The sequence below is a fragment of the Cebidichthys violaceus genome, unplaced genomic scaffold (assembly GCF_023349555.1).
Source record: "Cebidichthys violaceus isolate CVI_PGR_0920_01 unplaced genomic scaffold, fCebVio1.0.p SCAF_12, whole genome shotgun sequence".
NCBI lineage: Eukaryota > Metazoa > Chordata > Actinopteri > Perciformes > Stichaeidae > Cebidichthys > Cebidichthys violaceus.
Window position 1 is genome coordinate 4,363,084 of NW_027176285.1, and position 22,297 is coordinate 4,385,380.

The following is a 22,297-nucleotide window of genomic DNA, read 5'->3' on the forward strand; positions in this document are numbered from 1 at the left end:
AGCCCCAGTGGACCAAAGCTTTATTCAGGTCTGTTGGCAGATCTCCCAAAGCCGCTGCATAGTTGATATAAGGCCTGACATTTCCTTATTAACATCTACCGTGTTAGTCCTTTTCTCCCTCCCCTGCTCTATGTCTGTCTTTACGTTCCCCTCTGCTCCCTATACCACCTTGTGTAACCTTACGCGGAGGGGTGTTTCACTTATTGGAGAGGACATAAATCCACAAAGCTGCTCCAGGCAAGGTCTTCATCACAAGCTCATTCCTCATCCCTTTATATAAAGTCAGCAGTCTTAACTTCATAATTACACAGGACATCAGTGCATGCGGCTAAAGAAAATGCTTTGTGCAGGAGTGAGTGCTTCAAAAGGCACATTATAACGCTCAAAGTACATTTACTCATTTGGTAAACAGAGGCCTAATCCAACACTCATTATGATTATCTTAGTAGCAATATTATTGCAAATACATACTGAGAATCTTTATTTTTCCCCATTGGCAAAAATGATGAGTTAACAGCTATCATTTCATGTTTTCCAGATATGGTAATGTCTGCTATAATCTGTGCTGTGATGACAGTTTAAACACAGTGGCTATAGTGTTTCCAAAGAGCAAAGTCAGACTCAAGACACATTTATGACAATTGCATTTTCTTTTACCTCTTTTACATCTCTAACTTATAGCCTTACTGCTATTACTCAACCAATAAACCATAAGTCATTCATCCGCCCACAAACACTACTTGTGTAGCATTTGCCAGGTTTGCTTCAGCTTCCCGGAGGAGGCATAGTAATGTGACATTTCAACTAGGTGGAGATTTTTTTCTTTTCCTGTATGGATTCAAGCGTGCCATCAGAACCAGCGTCTACCTGGTTCTGATGGCATTCTGGTCCCAATGTGTTCTACATGCGTTTGCACCTTGTATCAACATGAATGAATACAGATACAGGTTGCATTTCAGTGCCAGGTGTAAATGGGGCATTAGTCTTTGAGAACACACTCCTAAGTCTTTCCAAGGATATATAATGTTCGTACAGTCCTTGTAAACATTGCCTTAGATAGGCATCTTTAATGCATTGGTGCCTTGTTGCAAAACCCATTGAATGTGGTTCACGTATGAGGTGGGTAATCTAAAACACTTTGATCCGAAACCCCTCCCTTGGTAAAAAAAAGAAAAAGAAAAAGCTGTTCAATGGTAACCTCACGCAAGCCTGAAGGTTTTCCTATTTCCTAACCTTACATTTAATTGGATACAACTTAAATCATACTATGTATGTGTGTGTGTGTGTGTGTGTGTGTGTGTGTGTGTGTCATAGACGAGATAGCAGCAGAAATGTCTGCTTCATGTAGTTCAGCAGTGGATGCTTATAGTAAAGTAAGACTTTGTCTCACCTCAGACAAATGTCCTCAGGTCATTTTCAAATGTTTGCAAAACTGGAGGAGAGTAGGCAATATATATATATATATATATATATATATATATAAAAATTTGTTTCATATGCAGGTTTAATAGCTGGCCTGCGCTGGATTGCTTTTACTTGTTATTGTTTCGCAAAATAAATCTGTTTGTCCGACAGCAATAACACAATCGGTGAGTGAGAGCTCAGTGCTAACGGTAGAAATAATGTGGGATGAGAAACAGAGAAAGAGACAAAAGGGGAGAGGACAGAGAAAGAGACGAGTGAAAAATATCTGGACCTCTTTTTCTTTTTGTGATGATTCTGCACTACTGTGTGCTTAATTACTCCATTAATTATCCTGCCAGGAAAAAATTGGGGGATATTTAACAAGTAGTCATTAGTTAATCTTCAGTTACAATTCACAGGCACGAAGGTCAATACTATAAGTCATTCTAAATGAAATACATGTTCAGATACAACGGCTTTTGAGGGTATGTGTAAAGGGATAAGTGCAACATTTGTCATTTTCGTGCAGGAACAGCAAAGGTCTACTGAGCAATTTCCCATTTTCTCGACTGCAAAAACCCTTTCGGGTTTTCTCACCACTCTGTCCTGTGTATGTGCTAAAAACACTACGACACTTTTTATTCCTTTAAAATGTGTGACTGGAAGTGCACACAGTTGCGTGCTAGTCTATGGATGCATGGCGCACACCTCTTGCGTTCACATCTGCATGCACGTGTGCATCCGTATGTGTGTTGTATAGCATTTTGTGGTGATTAATGTCCCGTGTCCCCATTCGGTGATCGGAGATGATATCCTGTAATGGCCTCTGTGTTGTAATTTAGCGCTTGCACCCAGAGGGTGTAAACAACCAGCACCGGCTCTGAGCGCGACGAGAAGAAGCACTGTGCAATGGGAATCTTTTGTCAGTGGAAGCCTTTCACAGAACATGAACTCAGAAGGTATCGGATGTGATTTGTGACGTATAGCTACAGGGTCGAAGCTCACTGGGCAAACTAGTGCGGTGCCCGTTCAGGGTGTGGACGTTGGGAGCACATGCCCATTTGGGATAGGCCTGTTGCTTGGCTGCCAGTACCAGCAGGGATTGCTTGAACCCGAGACACATATTAAAAAAGGAAGGGTTTGTTCCGTCATCCGAACGCTTGTCCACACTTCGACACTGCAAGTCCTTGGGTCGCTAGCAATCCACCCATAAAGTGTGAAGTAGTAATGTTGCACATAGTTGAAAGAAAACGCGTTTGTTGTTGCTTGATACATGATACATGACCTATTTAAGTTGACTATTAGACTATCAATGATGCTGTATAATAACTCATGTGCTTTCAATCAACATCCTTGTATCACAACGTAAACTAAGTTTACGTTGTGATAATCAGATCTTGGCGATAGCCTCAGAAAGGCAAAATAGCTACTGCTTCAAAATCAAAGAAAACATTTATTGATCAGACGACTCGTATACAAACCAAGCGCTGTGAGAGCACTAGTTATTTATTTTAAAATTCATAAATGATTCTCTACAATCAGCAGGGAGGGAGGCAAGTAGAAACAGCAGTTTCACTTCCCTTTTGATATCAATGGGGTGGAAACGGCATTGTTCACTACATTACTTTTTACAATCATTTTATTCCCTTTGAAATTACTGTACACCTGTTTACCATTATTTATATTATTATATTTTAAATATTAATATTTAATCCCATTTTAACTTTAGCACTATTTTATATCTTAGAAAACTTTACATGAGGGATTAATACATATGTAAAGAGCATTGCTGGAGGGAACCTGAGATCGAAGATTTTCATAGTCAACCACTGCTTCTCTGTAATTATTTTGCACATTGAATTTGCTATTTTTGGAGCCTTAAAATGGTTACACCTTGTATACACAATGTCAGGGTTAACATCCAGCTGGTTCCTGTGACCACCAGTTCAGAAGACAGATCACGTCACATTCCAAATTCAGAAAACATACAGCATGTGGCCTCTTTAGCCACAACCTGTGTATACTCAGAATCATAAAATGTATAGATTTTCTAGCCTCTATGAAGCTCTAGTGAGTCGCTCTTTCTCATACAGTGAAGGGTAAAGCATGGTTTCAGCCCAGGGGATTCAGATGAACCTTCAACTTTCACTAAAATGGGAAATATATATGAGACTTTTAACATTGGAATAACAAAATGTTGCATCCAACTTTAACATTTTGCTAACTAATAGATTCTGCACCACCAGTGTCCTGGAAGGTACAGGTCAGCTGACTTTAAGGGTGTTGCTTTTTGTTGTATCAAAAATCCCATACACATGCAAAATTACCTCTTTTGTGTTTCTTGAATGCCACCACAAGTTATTTCCCTCTCCCGTTCACTGTAATCCAATCATGAGTTTAGTTAAAGGGTAATTAAGACAGCTGCTGGGATCAGCTGTTCTCCAAGTGTCTGCCGTACCTTGTGTTCGCCATTCAGCTTGATTCGCGTATACTCTGTGTATGCTCTGTGTGTATTTGTACTGTCAGCTGAATATTGCTCAGTCCCTGCAGCAAATCCTATTGTTTGTTGCCGTTGCCCGACGTATGTAGCTTCCTGCAGCTGCTTGTTGTTGCTGATCTGCCACTGCAGGATATCTGTAGGCTTAGTGCTCACTGGCATCTGCTCAACTCATGCAAGCAGCGATTCATTTCAACTTCCTGAGAACTGAGCCATAGGAATTTGTAGGTAGTGGTAAGGAGGTAGCCAGATGGCATCCAGGTTGGCTTGTTTACTAATGTAGTCCGCAAATTAAGCTTTGTCTACTCTTTGTATTGGAGGGCTGCAACGAGATAGACACCCAATGCAAATGTGGTGAAACATCTTTTTTTTTAAACTTTAATGCAGGTGGGGGTTGGCCTGAATCCACTGACAAGGGAAGTTTTCAATTCATTTCCTGCCTCTTTTTGACAAAACATTAAAAGATAAAAGATTATGGATTAAAACGTGCTAAACCAGAGTTTGATCTGGGCTGAATACTATTTATATTTTGAGGAATAGAAGCATGTTTTTCACCATAATGTGCACATATTAAATGTTAAACACAAGTGACCCCACTAAAACGTTTGGCTAAATAAAATATTCTCAAATTTGTAAAATATTTAATACAGAAACTACCTGATCAAAGAACAATTAAAGAACCGCTTAATGTTGGCTTTAACTTAAGTACATAATATTTCTAACTTTAATACTCACATTTTGCGTGAATACAAAAAAACCTTTTATTCCCATCCATGTTCATGATCCATCACATTTGCACTTGTTTCAGCCTTATTTCGTTGTTTTGTGTAATGACCTTGAAGCTTTGCTCTCGAGTCCTTCACTAAACCTGCAGTACAGAAAATCAGTTTGCAATTTTCTTTACTTCTTTTTATTTGTACGCCTACATCCCAGCTTTAATGATCTCAATAAACCCAAACAACGGGACAAAAGTCTCCTTTCTTTGTTCCTTGATCTCTGTTTCTCTCTTTCCTTCTTACATGATCGACCTCTTGACAGATTTCACAAGATTTAATGTTATAATTAATCCATTCTGTTTGTGAAGCGGTGGAGTACATAATAAGGTCCCCGATGTTAGATCAAAATGTCGAGGCAGTGTTCGGGAGAGTTCAGAACGAGGTGACAGCAGAAGAAAATATGAAAATTTAACCCATTTGTCTCAAAGTGCTGCACGGAGATAAGTGGGCAAAACAAAGCAGAAATAAATAATGAAAAGTAAAGAGGGAAAAACAAGGACGTAGCCGCGTCTGTGCGGGCTAATGTGTGAGTGTGCACACAGGCGTACACCTGTGAGTGGATATAAGTGCCTGAGGCAACACAAGAACAGTCAGTAGGAAAAACGAGTAAATTATGGATGCAGGGAGGTACAAATGGAGTGTGTGGTGCAGCGAGAGTTAATGTAGCCTGCGTTCTGAATTCCTGTCTGTGGAATTCTTAATTATGGACACACAAACAGTGACAGGTCCATTAACGCCAAATCCTTCCATTCTCGTGGATATCTACTTTTTGACAAGTATTCTAGCTATACTTTTTTTTTTTTTTTTTTACATATAAGGGGCTTATTATTTATATTTTTTTGTTGAAAAAGTAAAGCAGTAAACCCTATAAATATTCTTATTCTTCAACACCATCTGTCAGGGTTTAGTGACTAAACACTGAGCAGAACATATTTACATAGTACCCACAGTATAATATTTTTAAATATTCCCATAGTAACTTATATTTCTTCATCATTAGTATTGTATTCATGCCTCCTGACTTTATTGCACAGTATAGTGTGTTTATGATATGTTTCTCATTGAAAAACCTCTTCTGCTGTAGTGCACCTGTCGAACAATAACTGTCACGTTCATCATGAACTTTATAAGCTGGCCACTATTAGAGTGTGTCCCACTATATACACAGGTGCTTTTCTATCAACGGAAAACTCATTTTAGGACCCTAACTTTCCATTGTGAAGAAGCAAATTACTCTTAACATCGAGCTCCAGAAAACAGCGCTTCAATGTGCTGATCATGCGTATTTCTGATAAGTTGGAGGTGCAAGACACATGTAATGAAGGGCGAGGATAATATCCGACTCCGGAGGTGTGTTCGAGTCCCAATTCTCTGATGTGGTTTTTGCCTTACAATAATCTGTTTGTAGTATCTCTGTGGAAATGTCAATAATTCGATTTATGCAAATGGTTCTTTCGATTTGCAGTTAACCTGCATATTGTTCTCCTTTATAGTCCGAATCAACTTCCTCCTCCTCTCCTCCTTTATTCTTCTGCACGAACATCTAAGGTGCCTAGAAAGCTTTTTCTGACAGAAGGCGGGCTGCTTTTGGCTGACCTTCAAGTTTTCAAGGCTTTTAAGTGCAAGAAACTACTGTGGGCGTGGCTTCAGTGTTAGCTTCAAATTTTCAAAGCAAGTTTACTTTGAAAAAGGGACACATTTTCTTGTATTGCTGTTTTTGTACACATCATTTGGAAGGTCATCCTCAATCTTGGAAATAACAGAAAAAAAAAATGTAATCAACTCAAGATTCACATATGTGTTTTCAAGAGCCTTGAATGAACAAGTCAAATAAAGATCTGGCCAATAAGGGGAAATGGAATCATTATGCGGTCCATTTTTTAGCGTCTATCGTGTGTTTGTATTGTGTAAAAGTCAAATCATTGTCATGGACAGATTTACAATGCTGAGACACCAAAGCAAAAAAGAAAAAAGTAGCTTCTCCTCAGTCATGTTTGTTATTAATGTCTTGTCATGGCTTTATTTTGATGACAAGCAGCTGACATGGTTGCATTGTGTGATGCATGTTGCATTAATGTTGTATTTGTGTCGTTCTTGACTCATCTCTCATCATCCATCCGGTGGGGTTTTTTCCAGTCATAACCAGACGCTACGGTTCCAAACATCATCTGTTCATTCATGTCGTACATAAGCAAAGCTGCAGTGTTACCACACAAAGACATGCTCGTGTTGCCCTACATAAACATTGGCTGAATTACTTTGCTACAGTGCATAACTGCTGTATAAACATTGAGGGAATTACATAAGATCTCCCACTGCTCATTCTGCCGAAAAAACACAACAAATGGGGAAATAAAGATATAAATCACGAGCTGATATTTTCCTCAGTGTCACATTTTTTACTCTTCTTTAGCTTCTTTATGTCGTGTGGACTGCTATAGTTAAGTGCCATTTATTTGGAGTAAAGTGCGCAGGTAATTGCAAATGATGAGCCTATTGTTACGGTGCGCGACGTTCTCCCTTCCCGGAATCCAGGAGATCGGAGGGGAATTCTCGCACAGCAATTACCTCATCAGGTACATTACGTTCCGTGGGAGATGGCGGATGGCAGGGAAGGTGGATGCGATGACAGAGCGGATGGGGTCTGGGTGAATGGCAGCAGGATCAGTTAACAGGCCGGCCTCGTCCTCCACGGTTTGAAGTTGCATGTACAGCAAATGAAATCGAACACTGACATCGTCTTGTTGCAGCCGTTTTGAGGGGCTAATGAGACTGGATAAACCACTCCATAAAGTTTGATACTGGTGCCTGATGCTTAATAAAGTCATTCTTCCACTTGCTGGATGACTGGATGAGACACTTGCCGGCGGAAACCACTCCGAACTGGTGCACACAAGTTTTATCTATTCATTTTTATTATTTTATATTGTTTGTACATCTCAGTTCCAGCAGGACAATAAACAAGTACTATTTTAAACCGGCCAATATATCCAGTTTTAAAATCACATAACGTGTACTTTCACCACCACAAATGTTATGTACAGTACAGTACAGTTTCCCGACAACGTCCTCCAGCTGGAGGAATCTTCTACCAGACCAGCTAGGCATATACTATATATACACACACACACACACACACACACACACACACACACACACACACGTGTACACATGTAAACACTGAATGCAATTTAATGATGCAACTTTTATGTTTGTGAATGTCAGTTATACTTTTCTCATTGCATAAGCAACGTGATCTCACAGAAATATGCGAAATGACTGCATCCTCTAAAACAGTGCATTACGTGGCGGCTGCACGCAATGAGAAAAACGACACGCCATAAACAAATAAATGTTAGGTTTAAAGAACAAAACTATCATTAAGTTTATGCAAACAAACTAACCACTTGGTTAGGTTTAGTAAAATCATCATGGTTGGGCTTAAAAACAGGTAAGTAAACTAAGTAAACTACGTTAACGCGTCACAAATGTCAAACATAACTTCACTATAACGTCTGTTGAAAGTCCTGCGTTTACATGTTACTTTTGTTAATGCAACACTAAGCAATTAGTTAGCAAAGTTTGCCCCCCTTTTTCATCAAAGTCACAAATACCGCTATCATAATTAGAATTTGACAAAAAGTATGTTCAAATGGAATTCAGAGTCGTTGATTTGACTGACACAAACGGGATGATAAAGTCACTCTGCAGAATAAGTAAAGACACCTGTGTGTGTTTTTATTTTTATTTATTTTTTTGGGGGGGGGGCTCCATGGGGGTGTGGGGCCTCTGATGTAAAATGACAGCTTCAATTCCACTGGAATCCAGAAGACAGCAATACATATCTGCAGGGGTTCGTCGGAGGTTTTTGATCAATAAGAGGGACTGAACCAACACTTGACTGTGTGCTGAAAGAAATAGAATCACAGAAACAATTTCCTGCCTGGATTTTTGTTTTTGAAGCAAGTATCGGAAGACCAGCGGGAGGATGTTTACTTCAAAAAGGGAGGAGGGGGGGGGGACTTGAAAGAAAATCAACATTTCTACACTTCAGCCCCTCGCAGATGACATCACTGACTTACATTTCAAGAAATATGAACACTTTTTCTTATTTATTCGATAGTTATTATATATATTGCCAATCAGTCTTTCAAAAACGCCCCATCTCACAATATACATGATTGATCATAAAAATAAAACACCATTAGCAGAACCATCCATGACCTGCAACCCTTTTACCGTCTCCATCCCCATTATGCTATGCCATGTGATATGCTTGCATAACTGTTTGGATACATATCTGTGATTCATCCTTGTTAAACGGCATAATGACACTTGCATATAACAGCATTTCATGAAACAATTGCGTTAAAATAAAATGCACTGCACTGTACGTAACCTGGATGTGCTTAATGAGGCCAAGATGCTGCCTCACACACGCTCGCTAACGCGCACAGTGGAACTCGTGGGGCACCCGACGTCACTTTCATAAATCACTTTTTTCCAGGTCTGGATTTAAGAGCAGATTCTAAAATCTATTCTGATTTCCATCGGGCCATGAGGTAATAAATCATTAAGCCCACTTCATCATGCATCCCCTTTAAGAGCAGTGAACACCGGCTTGTAAATATCCCGTGACTTTGCCAACCCCACTCTCTTTTGGTCTAGGGGTAAAAAACAAACCTACTCATCCTCGTTGCAGCATGATTCACCCTGGCATTTCTGGCCTTTTGATGTCTCAGGGAGCAGCTGTGTTGTACTGTAATCGAAACAAGACATGGAACAGCTTTTACGGACAGCAGGCTTTGATTCTCCCCTTCTGACTCATGTCTTATACGTTAGCATACAATAAGCCTTTGAAGGTTTCTGGGGGGGGGGAAAGCTGCTGCACCCCATTTAAAAAACAAACAAACACTGATTTAAGTGAGCAGAAGGAAAATGGAATTCATTGCTGCTTTAAACAGCAACCAATGTGAGCAAGAATGCTGTTGGTATAGAGGTAATGCACTGTGACGGACCTGTGTTTAGAGATGCAAAACAATCTTTAAGACAACACAAAAAATGCAAAATAACTTTTTTGTACTGGAATCAGACTTAAGTTGCAAAAATGAGGACCTTGAGAAATGTAATCTATTTGACACTTGACTCCCTTTTTACTTGCCTGTTTGCATATTTGTCAACTCTGCTCATCCGAACAAAAAAATACTGATATTACAGCTTTGAAAAGAGAATAATTAAATGTTGCATGTTGGTCAGCATTCAAAGACCTGAAAGACTTGATTTGACTGGCTTGAGATATGTTACCATTTCTGTTACCATTTCAGGGCTTGTCATTTATAAATTTCATTACTTAAATAACTTAAAATTCCTCAAATGTTCTGATAACACCGTCCGTCAAGCACACAAGAAGCCCTTTTTGTTTATTTTGAATATGTGATACCAATAATAACAACTCTAAAAAGTGCTCTGGTCTTAGAATCAGGTATTTGACATCTGAGTTGTCTGTGATGCAATGCCCTTATAGTAAGTTAATGACCAAGACTGTATGTGTGAAAACATATTGACTGATTATGACATTATACGCCGTGGCATTTATATGTTACCACAATTGAAGAACTTTATTTGAGGCATGACACTAAGAATGTGCCTCCAATTTGCCCGTGAAGTTAAGAATCTATAACTTTTCTATTGAGTTCATTCTGGGGCAAATCTGTTATGGTTTCAGATCAAAAGGTGGACAAAAACTCAAAGACACCACGCAGGTGGGTAAAATGAACAAAAGGCTAGCTTCAACAGGAAACAAAAACTGAGGGAGCGAGCTCAGGAAATACAAAGTACAAAGGAAAAAAACAAAACAAAACACAAGAACAAAATATGAAAAAAATAGGACATGGGGAAGACCGGGAAGAAACGCAGACAACCTGAAAAGACACTGAAAGAGGGGAAACACACACTAAATACACAAAGAGAACAGGGTGATGAGACACAGGTGGAACAAATCAGAGCAGTGCAGCGAATCAAAAAGGCGGGAAAAAGCAACCAAGACAGGAAGTAAAACGAGACATGACACAGCCAGGACCATGCCAAACAAAGACTAAAAGTAATCAGCTTTCCTTAAATTTGTTCTAAGTTCTACAAAATGCTGCTACTGAGAAGACAATGACCTCATAAATCTGACTTTAATGCGCTTTTCTTAATAGAGCAAGCATTACATGCACTTCATGCACATCATATTTATCTGACTTTTGTTATCTTGGATCAACGCATGTACCATCAGTGGGTTGGCCTCAGTCTCTGCGGTGAAAATTGTACGTACTGTGCATAAGTACAACCTTGAGGTATTTTTGTTTAACTATTTTTAGAGGAAATTTTCTCCTGTTTACTCCACTACATCAAAATACAGAAAAACTTTTGAAGACCAAGAAGAGAAAACAAAAAAAAGGTCAAACCTTAGTTTATATTCGGCGAAGTGAAGTGATTGCAGCAGAAAATGACGTAATCACGGGCGGCGTGTGGTGGCCGCAGACTCCACAAGTGGTCGCTGCGCTTGGTCGGGCACCTCTGAATTTTTGTATATTCAAAAATAGTTCACTGATAAAAGCACTATTTACATGTCTAGGGGTTATACAAAGAAGGCCAATTTGTTTTTAGATGCTTTAGAAAAAGGAGGTTCTAACAATCTTCATTTCATTATATATTTAGCAGCAAAATCAAATTCTTTACAGGATATTTCACCTTTGTTTCCTTATAATAAATGTAATACTTAACTTCTTTCTTTACAGGGCTTGTACAAAGGCAATACAGTAGTCCATGCCTATGAGTTTACGGATAATTACAATCCCTCCTCTACATTGCGGAGGTTGGTTTAGGGCTTTTTGGTGGTTACACCAAAAGTTTATGAGTTATACTTGTTGTCTTTTTGATTCCTCACAGTTTTCCTTCACATTTTGTTTGAAAGCCCTCTGGCGTTTCGGAGAATAATGCATCGAACAGCTCACAACGCCTCCGCATATACTCTTATAGCTCACGCATCATCTGCAGAGACTCGCTCTAAGGCTCCAAGCACGAGTATAAACAAAGCTTAAGGGTGCCCATGTGTTTTGCATAACAGAACACTAAAACATATAATAATAGATCAGTCACAGGGGCCACTTTTTTGTAATATTTACCTTTTAGTAAATTTAGCTGATAATACTCTTGACTTTTATCTGTAACATGTACTTTTTTCATTGTAGAATTGGCATTTCTCCTTAAGTGAAGGATCCCAATACTTCCACCACCAGTGGCTATGGGAGTGCGCCTACTCATGCCTTTATTTTAAAAAGATAGCACTGGCAGAAGTGCTGGAGACTATGTTATTCCATCACTAGGCAAGAACAAAGTAAACACCTAATACGCTTACTAATATTGTTAGGAAGATAAATACAGTAGGCATCATCTATTTCAGTCAACGCTCTTTATATTTACCATCTATTTTTCTCCTTTGGTGAAAAAACGGGATAGGAAAAGTGCTACCATCGCCAACTTGTCTTCCACTTTAATTGTGTGCAACAAATCTAAGACTAGAAAGGCCTCATTTCACTGTGCAGCAAGGAGAAGGTGCAATGAGTAAGGCATCTCTCTGCTCTGACTTGTACATTTTTAAACACAGAGTGCTAAGGGCTTTTCTACCAAGAAATGCAAGGTGCGCAGAGCGGATAAAAGGTGGAGGTGCTCAGGGTGTAGACTGAGCCATTATATGTCCCCATTTCCATACACCCCCCAGCAGCCCAATTCAATGTCATAAAGTTGTGCAGCATTTGCCTGGGAACAAGACAAATCTGCAAGCTCATGCTTTATTTGCTCTGGCATATGGGCCTGCCTGGTTCCTTTCCCCTTTGGACCAATTTAAAACAGAAATTTCGGTGAAGCTGCTATTGCATCAGTTAGAGAACTGTATATTTTCCAGGCCGCAACCTCCGGGTCTGAAAAGTGAAGTCAATGCAGAAGTGATTCATACCTGCATTCTCTCTAATGGCCATCAGGGGGCGACTCCTGGTTGCAAAAAAAACTAAATCAGATTGTATAGAAGTCTATGAGAAAATTACTCTACTTCTCTCTTGATTTATTACCTTAGTAAACATTGCAAACATGAGTTTATGGTCTCAATCTCTAGTTTCAAGTCTTCTTCAATTCAGCATGATGTTCATTTAGTAAATTATGGTCCATTTAGAGTCAAATAGACCATAAATCAGGTATGCATTAGGGTGGGGCTACTATGTGATTGACATGTCGCTACCGTGGAGTTTTCGGTTGTCCGTGTTGTCAGTTGTCCGTGTTTCCATCTTACAACTTTAACCCTTTCACAGTGTGTTTTCAGTTCATGAAAGTTAACTGTAACATTTCGGTCGCCTAAAAAATGTCTTATTCAGCATTTGGTTGTACTTAGCTCCACCCTCTCGTGTCACTTCTGGTTGCAAAAAAAACCAAAATGGCAACAAGCAAAATGTTACCTCAATGCTTCATCATGGTTCACAAACCAGTTGGTGTCGTCACGGCCATTTCTTATTTACAGTCTATGATATATTTGCTCGAAGAACAATCATATGCACTTTAAAGGTTTTTTTTAAGAATAAAGACGTGTTTGCAGTACTTCTGACAGGATTTGGCTAAAGTTATGAAGACCAGCTCATCTCTGTCCAGTCCATCTTTTTCCATTACGTAGGTGTTTCCCACTTGATTTGCGTCAAGTCATTCGCCCCAATGTGCTGTGATTGGATGGTACTACTGAGCTGTAATTGGCCATCTACACAAGGTGAACCTGGTCATTGGTCGCTCAGTGCTACGTCACATGTTACTAAACCATTAAAAAACAGAAAAGGAACTCAGGGGTTCCAGACTAATTCACATCTGCACTTTGGTCTGGCGATGCCAGGCTAATGCAGCATATTAAGTACGTTAAAACCTGGTATATCATAACTGATGCTTTTCTTGAGAGAACACCAAGTTTCATAATCAATATTACAAAATATAGTTTTGCTACCATGAAGGATTTTAGAAATACTCCAGTAAAGTACTTTTTAAAACATAAGAATCCACAAAAATCATGAATACGTTTACAATTCTTAATGATTCTTAAACTAGATTTTGGAAGGTGCATGTGTTCTAGCAAGGACAAGGTAAACTTTAAAATGTACTGATTTAAGGTTTCACTGTGTTTGCTTTGCTTCGTCTGTTCATCCTGTCACTCAGAGCAGCATAAACCACCCTGCCTCAGATGGGGAGGTATGACACATAAGACCTCTGCCAAATCTGCTAAGTGAAGGTTCAGTAGCATTGCAGTAGAGTCAGCATGGTGGCTAAGGTAGTTGGGGTCTTTTCTAGACACCTCTCAACATGTCTGCTCTCAGCAAGTCAAACTTCCAGCGACGTGCGAAGAGGCTCGTCTTCGGAGACATGTCTAGTGATCCTGCACTGGGAACAAGAGAGCAGAGTGCCCGCAAACCTTAATTATTCACAGCAGGGAGGTTATTGTCTGGCGCTAAGGACGGAGAAACGAGAACTAATCAGTAGGTGCCAGTCTCTTCGGGGCCTTTGGGATTCAGTATCCTGGAATTTGATTTCTCCTTCAGGCCCCTCTCCGTGGAAAATGTAACCTTCTGGGAAGGGCTTAATGGGGTTTTTGCTTTGGGGGGGAATCCATCATGGAAAACATGACATTTACGGCACCTTTTACAGTTGTTAATAAAAGGTATTCACAAACAAGCAGTTTGCCTCTCTCAGCGTGCTCACAGCTGAGCTGATGATCGAACAACACGGCGTGCCACAAGGAAATAACACGACGTGCGGCTCAAACAGCAAGCCGAGCCCAGCGCTGAACTGCATTGTGTATTGTGTAGCTATTTAGCCTTTGATACAGTGTCAGCATTTTTTTTCCCCAGCAATACAGGCATACTCCACATAAAAACAGCATTGTACAGATGTGAGAAATCTGTCTCGACTGCGTCTTCTTGGTTTGTGCATTTAAATGCTGAACCCTGCCGAAGTCTGTTTGTTGTTGATGCGGTAGGTGACGAGTCATGAATGATGTATGCTGTATACATTTTGACATAAACATATAACAAGCTGTAGAAAATATAATTTAAAGTAAGATGTTGTGTTTTGTTTCAATTCGATGGTTCCACCGATTGAAATGGATGAACATCCTGCAGCTGTCACACATGATTATCACCACTTACTAAAGGAATTAAGCATGGATTCAGATAGAAATGCAATACAGATGACAACACAGGTTTTTTAAACTGAACGCCAACGCTATCAAGATTCCTTAAAAGTTTTGTTGCTTATTTCAAATGTCTGCATTTTGTCACATCAGAGGTGCGAGATCTCAAAATCCTTAGTTCCTCGACGGAAACTTCTCTCTTGTCACATTTGCTTTTGTTTGTGAGGAGAACATTCGGTGTGACAAGTTATGCCTCGGAATGCAAATCCCTCCATTAAAGCAGCCGTGATGTTGGCAGAGACGCTGGCACAAAATGACAAAATGTTATGGCCCAATGAGCTGCGTCAGCTGCAGTCAATCTGAGTGAAACAGACGTAGCTGGTATCTATGACTTCATCTGCGGAAGAAATTAAAGTAGAAATACTGAAACAAAAGGGACAGACTTTTATGTAAATGTATTTTTAAACACTATAATAGTGGCGAGGCTTGGTTAAATGTAACGCCATTATGAATGGATTTAAAGACAATCGTATCAATCCGAGTCTATTAATCAGCTTTTACATGAACCCTGTCACAGAAGTCGGAGGGGGACAACATGACTGGTATTCCTCTTTGTATTAAAAACTATACAAACTGAATAACAATTGCACTAGCATCATCCCTGATGCACTTAATTCTCCCCCATGAATACTTGCATCCTGATGTGCTTCCTTTGAAATTAACTAATTGCAACAAATACTGTGACATTTATCATCATGTCACCAAGTTACTTTAGGCAGCAGAAGAGCTAATTTGTGTATACTTTGAGGGTGAGACATGTTAAAGAGTATTAATTCCAAACTGATATTATGTTAATATTGTTTGGTTAACCATGGCCATAGTGCTAAATTACGGGCTTAATGACCTTAAATGGGTCACTGTTCATTGATCTTTCGAAGCCAAAGATTGTTTGTTTGTTGAGATGTGTATTGTTACATTATTTAAAAAAGTTACAATGTTAGATTGCTTCTTTTTGCTGTTCAGAAAATGGTGGTTGTTCAGTGGTCAAAGAACTCAGCTTTAGCTAATTTAACAGCAGTCAAGTTGACTCCAATATTAGCAAATATTCAACATATTCTCTTTCCCAACTCGTCAAACACCTCATGAGTAGGATTGGGTACTGAAAACCGGTGCCAATATGAAACGCAACGCAGATTTCGGTGCTTCCTTTCGGTGCCTGAGCCGACTGAAATACGTTCGGTGCTTCCTTTCGGTGCCTTTCGGTGCCAAGGCAAATATGCTCATATTTCTGCAAAATAATTGCTGAAGTTTATTCATATTTATTTAAGTATACTGTAAACTGTTGTTAACAGTTAATATATTGTTCATAGTTTGAAGTTAAAACGTTTGAAGCTGTAGTTTGAAGCCAAGTGTTTTGTATTTATTTATATTTGTAGTATCCTTCAAACAGTTAATATATTGTTCAATTTGAAGAAAACAAATTGCCTTGGCAATACAAAAAAGCCTTTCTTTAATGTCGTCAATCGTCGTTTTGTGTGTTTGTTTTTTTAAAGTATCGGTTCAGGCACCGTTTAGACACCGGTATCGTTTTAAAAGTATCGTTTTAGCACCGGTATCGGAAAAAACCCAAATGATACCCATCCCTACTCATGAGCACATCATCAATCAATATCTTGCACCTTTGTCTTTGACAGTCTGATAAACTGTGTTAGTTACTTAGCACGTGTTAGCTTAGCAGCCAAAGTGAGACAGGGATGTCAACAGGATTCATTTAGATTATAAATAAAATTTAAATTAAACTTAAATTGAGATATTACCAGTAGTCAAACTGGCAGTTTGTTTACTCCCATGAGTAATAATGATATGTTTGAAAGTAATGATTCGTTTTGAGATTAGGTCAGTTTACACAGCCTAGCATTGTTGATAAATTGAAGAATATTTTAAAATGTGTGTTCTAAATGTGCAATCAAAACAATGGCATATATGTCCAATATTCATACTCATATCATTTTAATATAAAGTATGATAGTATAAAAAGTGCAAAAATAGTAGAAAGATCACAGACTGGAAAATCTATCAAAGAAAAGTCAGAATCTATTCATAAGCCCTTATTTATTTTGCAGGCCTTTCTATATGAATAACCTCAAATACCCCGCAAATACAAAATTACTCAGAAAAGGGGCTCACCTTGCCTTGAATCGTATCTCTCTTCATACCAAACTCTGGGCCCGCTCAGGATGCAGGATGGGTGTCAGTGTAAAAGGGTTACGCTGTAACCTGTGACCCACGAGGACGATTCACAGCATGGTGAGGTCTGGACCCACATGTGTAATACGGGTTAGAGGTGTGGAATGCTGTTTTATAAGACTGCACCTGCTGGCTCCTTGATAGCAGCAGAATTTCTGTAGATACAGAAACCTTTGCCAGATGGGAGCGGAATATTTATTTTGTATGTCTGTGAGTTTCTAGGGTTACATGACTTAAAACAACTAAAATTAAACAATCATAACAGTTGATACATTTTAGTTTACATTTTTTTTTAAATTACAAAAAACTGATCAAAGATTTACTCAACTGAAAGATAACACAGCTTTTGTCGCTCTTAGATCCCTGGCCTGAGGACACAAGAACACCTATGAGAGAAGACCCATTCCTTCATCATCAGAGATCAAGGACGACTTCATAATTCATGGCATTATAAAAGTGCAAATACTGGAAAGTTTTCTCTTTTCGTATAATATGACAGCTGTGGGAGGGAATTGCTTTGCTCGCTCACCTGTGAATTTGTCTTTTGGAAGAAGTCACTGTCACTTCTCTAACTTACAAAGTAAAGATTTGCCACAAGTTACAGCTCCAGAAAATGTCCTGAGTGCACATTACAATTCCAGCTTCAAAGTCATAACATGTTTACTTCACCACAGACAGCACACTATGTTCTGCACAATTTTACTGCAATATCTACCTCCATTTGGCTTTGCATTTATTTATGACAATGTCTCATCCTACTTTCCCTTTCTCAGTTTAATTTTCCCTGCCTGTCCGTCCACACTTTCCACTTGGATTCCTGAACCCGTTTGAATCAATTGAACAAGGCTTCAGGCAATGAAAAGAACAAATCAGTCTTGTCAGAGGATTCCTCTCACTTTCAATTTCCTCTCTGATGTTACAGGCAGTGTATCATCTATTTCAAGCCAGCTATGTTATGTTTGTTTTACAGAAAATTCAAACAACCTTCCCTTTTAAAAAAAAAGCAATATCTGAACTATCTGCATCTGCTTCTACTGCGTAATTCAAAAGCCATAGTTGGAATTATGAAGTCAATCATTAAAGGAGACTTTCTTCCACAGATGACTGCTGATATATATTCTCGTAGTCTATATTTCCCTTTCACGCCTGATCTATACTGGAAGTCTTTGAAAAATAACCTAAACAAGGCAAGCAAACTTTATTCAAATTGTATAAAATATATAAATAAACCAAAGCATTCACAAATACCATATCTGCACTAGGTGGCAAGCTCCTGAAACTTGCATTCTTTCTAATCAGGGGGGTGACTCCACTGATGTCATAAATAAGTGTGATTGTATTGAAGTCTATGAGAAAATTACCCTCAACATGAGTTTATGGTCTCAATTGCTAGTTTCAAATATTCTTCAATACAACATGATGTTCATTTAGAAATGATGGTCCCACATACAGTAAAATAGACCATAAAGCAGGGTATGCTTTAGGGCGTGGCCTGCTTGTGATTGACAGTTCAGTGTTATCCGGTCTGGGAGCTGATTGCCTTCACTTCTTAGATAGAGTCAATGGTCTACAGTTGTTAAGACATATGGATCTGAACCAGAATCTGCTATTGGGTACAGAGAAATACATCATTCATTCAAATATGTATTGGGATTCATACTCTGGGCAACATTTACTAAAATGTGTGCCAATCCATCTTTTAGATGTAGAAATGGTAAATGGGACTTGTACTTGTGTATTGCCTTTCTAGTCTTCCGATTACTCAAAACACTACATGTCATTCAGAACGACCCGCTCTACCTTGTGAGGCTCTCTGATGTGCAAAGTGAACTTCAACAAGCAAAGGTACAGGAGAAGACATGAAGTCTGTGTTTGTAAGTTAGACAAGAAGAAGACTTTAGGAGGAAAGCTAATGTGGGTGGAGCTACAAGAAAAGTCAGGGAAGTTGTCAGTGAAGTTATTGGGATTCATCCTCTGGGCACCATGAATGTATCTGCAAAAGTCTAGTGTGGATAAAAGTGGTAGACCGAATGACCAAACCAGAGACTGGCATTGCCATTCTGAGAGTCATGCCACAGCAAATTGCTGTGTGTTGGCGCGTTACTTCCACCACCTTTGTTGTGAACCATATAAAGGGCTTAGATAGGTAGTGTAACTACCAGTGTTTTTCTTATTGGTTGTTCGAGATGTATTTAACAAATTCTTAATAGAACTCTGATCCTTTCCCCATCAATTTAAAACTGAACAACAAAAAGTCTAAGTTTGAAACCTTCTGGAGGAAATTCCGGAATTTACTGTGTATTTACTACTTATTCCAATGTCTTATTGTATTTTGAGTGCAATATTGGAAGTACGATCTGTTTTATCTTCCTCTGAGTGTGCAGGTCAGCTTGCATGTTAGTTCGGCCTTCAGAGGCCTTAGATCAGATCATCCTCTCCTTTTCTCTCCCACACAGATCATTAGAAGACTCTGACTTGGCTCCGACTTGAGAGGAAGGGAGACACCCAGATTACTCTGACTTTAGAGGAGGGAAGGAGGATAAGACACCCAGGTGAACTTCTTAATGAAAGCTTGCATTGTTCAAACAGAAAGGATCCCTGTCTCTGGGAGACTGATCGATCTATGAAAGTTGACTGTAACTTCATTTCGTTGGTCTGCTTAAGAACAGCTGCATTACATTTATTTATCTTTATAACAGTAAATCACAGCACACCAATTTGACTTCACACTACTGACGTTACTTCTTGATCCTCATTGTCTACTGCCTTCAGTATCACGAACCAGCAGATGCTCTGTGCTGTTGTTAATGACATGTGGATGCCTGCAGGTCTAGATCCTTCAGCTTAGACTTCTACGTGACTGATGGCTGCTAGCAGGTATCCTGGAGGTGTCTTTCTCTTCACATACGGTCTAGAGATTGACCGATTGTTGCCTTGTCAAAAATGATTGGCAGCTGATCATATTCCCACTTGGATTAGCATCAGCGATATCCTAAATTGCTCCCCGTCTATGGCACGTGTCAGTACAGCACATATCTTTTCCAGCAGTTACTGTAAGACCGACCGTTTACTTCATTATGCTTTCGTCTCACGCAGCCAAGTTGGGGCCTAACTTAATTCCCCAGTTGGAAGTCTCCGCGCAGTCCCATCCCCAGCTTCGACAAAGCCGCAAGACAAGATCACATCATGATACACCGATGATTGCAATAATGAAACACCATTCCCAGGAGAGGTTCTTCGGCTCTCAAATTGTCGCTATTACGGTTGCCAATTCCTCGCTGATTCCCTGAACACGTCCTGCCATTCTCCCATACAAAGCGAGTTCACAGCTTCTGTCCTCATGAGTGAAAGAAAACATAGGCGACTTATACCAAACATGCTTGGATGCCATCTTACTTAAAAAGGTACCCAATGGAGCTGTCTTGTAAATAAGCAGTTATGTTTACATTCAATGTTTCTCCCAGAATGCATTGTTTATATTCTTGATGCCTAACAAATGAGTTGAATGCATTTCCTTCCAGATTACACACTTGCAAAGCCAAGCTTTCGAGTAAACGCTGCATTGTTTGTGTTGTGTCCATTGTTGCCAGCGGGCAGTCTTCTTCCGTGGTGTTTGCTGGTAAATTGCTGTTTGTTGACACATTACCTCCACCAGTCGTTTTGAGTGTGTTCATTTTTAACCTTGGTAATGGAAGTTTGTCTTTTGTTGAGTTTTTTGCATTGCCTTTCCAGCTGAGAAGAGAGGGAGAAATAAAAGTTCAGTTGCTTCACGATTTAGTCTTGGAGCTCCAGATCATTTCCAGGCAGAAGAAGAAGTAACAGAGGAAAAGTGCAAAACAAACAATACAGCCGCCATCGGCGCTCAGCAGGGTGCGAATAACTAATGAGAACGAAGGTGAAATATGTGAATCCACACATGCTGCATCCCAAACTTCGACTAAGATTAGATCAATGGGCTGGGAGGAGTTTGCGTGTGCTTTTTTTTTTTTAATATACACTGTGACACACAAAATCATGCAAATTTGCACTTTTATGTGTCAAGAAGCAAGAGTCCAAATAAATGTAAATGTCTCTGTTGGATCCAGTATGAGAAAGCTGCGTTTAAGCAGCAGAGTTAAAGTTTCTTTGTATTGAAAATATGTTATTGCCCATATACAGTATATCACCATATCACAGCATTTCCATTTGTCTCATTTAAAATAACTTACTTTACAATGACTTTTTTTGACGGACCAATATGCTGTTCTTTATCAGGGTCTACATGTGCAGCATGTCCAATGAGAGGAACATCAACAAAATAGCTAATGTAAGTATTTGATACACTGGATTTCATACAGTTATCACCATATCCAACAGAAACATTATTGCATGATTGCAGGGTTTTGATACACCCTCTGGATATACTTAACAAGTGAGTTCCCTCTCCCGGAGATGTGTTTGGAGTTTGTTTGTATCTTGAAGCCAATTACAACTCTTATTGCTGGTTTTATAAAATTGACTCCCTTAAATAAAGAAATCAGACTTTCCACCACCAGGCACATTTTCCCCTAACTTATTAAACACAGCCATGGGAACATTTCACCTCAGAACTGTTTGAGAGCATACGCTTTTTTCATGACCAGCAGATTGGCGCATGTATAAATCACCAAGTGGTTATGCGATGCTGCGTCTGTGTAGATACTTGTAAGCAATTAGAATCATGTTCGTGTGTGTCCTTAATTATAACCACTTAATACCAGCATGCAGCTGTATGTTTGTTGGGGAGAGAGGTTGAGCACTTTGGTATTTTAATTGTAGCATTCAATTAACTTTAAGAAGAGCTGGTCAGTCCCCTGTGACAGTCGGAGCTCTGTTTCTATTAGAGCAGGGGGGTTTAGGCAAAGCTCCAGTGGGGATTAGACACAAGATGAAGAGGAGTAAAAGAGACTTTGCCTACAATAAGCCGGGGATGTTGGCTCCTGCTTATCTAAAATCCCCAGTGTATTGGGTCCTTATAGCTATAAGGGACTCGGCAGGATTCCACAGACTGATTTAGATTGCATTTCAATCAGATATCGATTTGACGTATGCACACACACACACACACACACACACACACACACACACACACACACACACAAACATATAATAATATTCCCAGATATATATATATATATATATATATATATATAT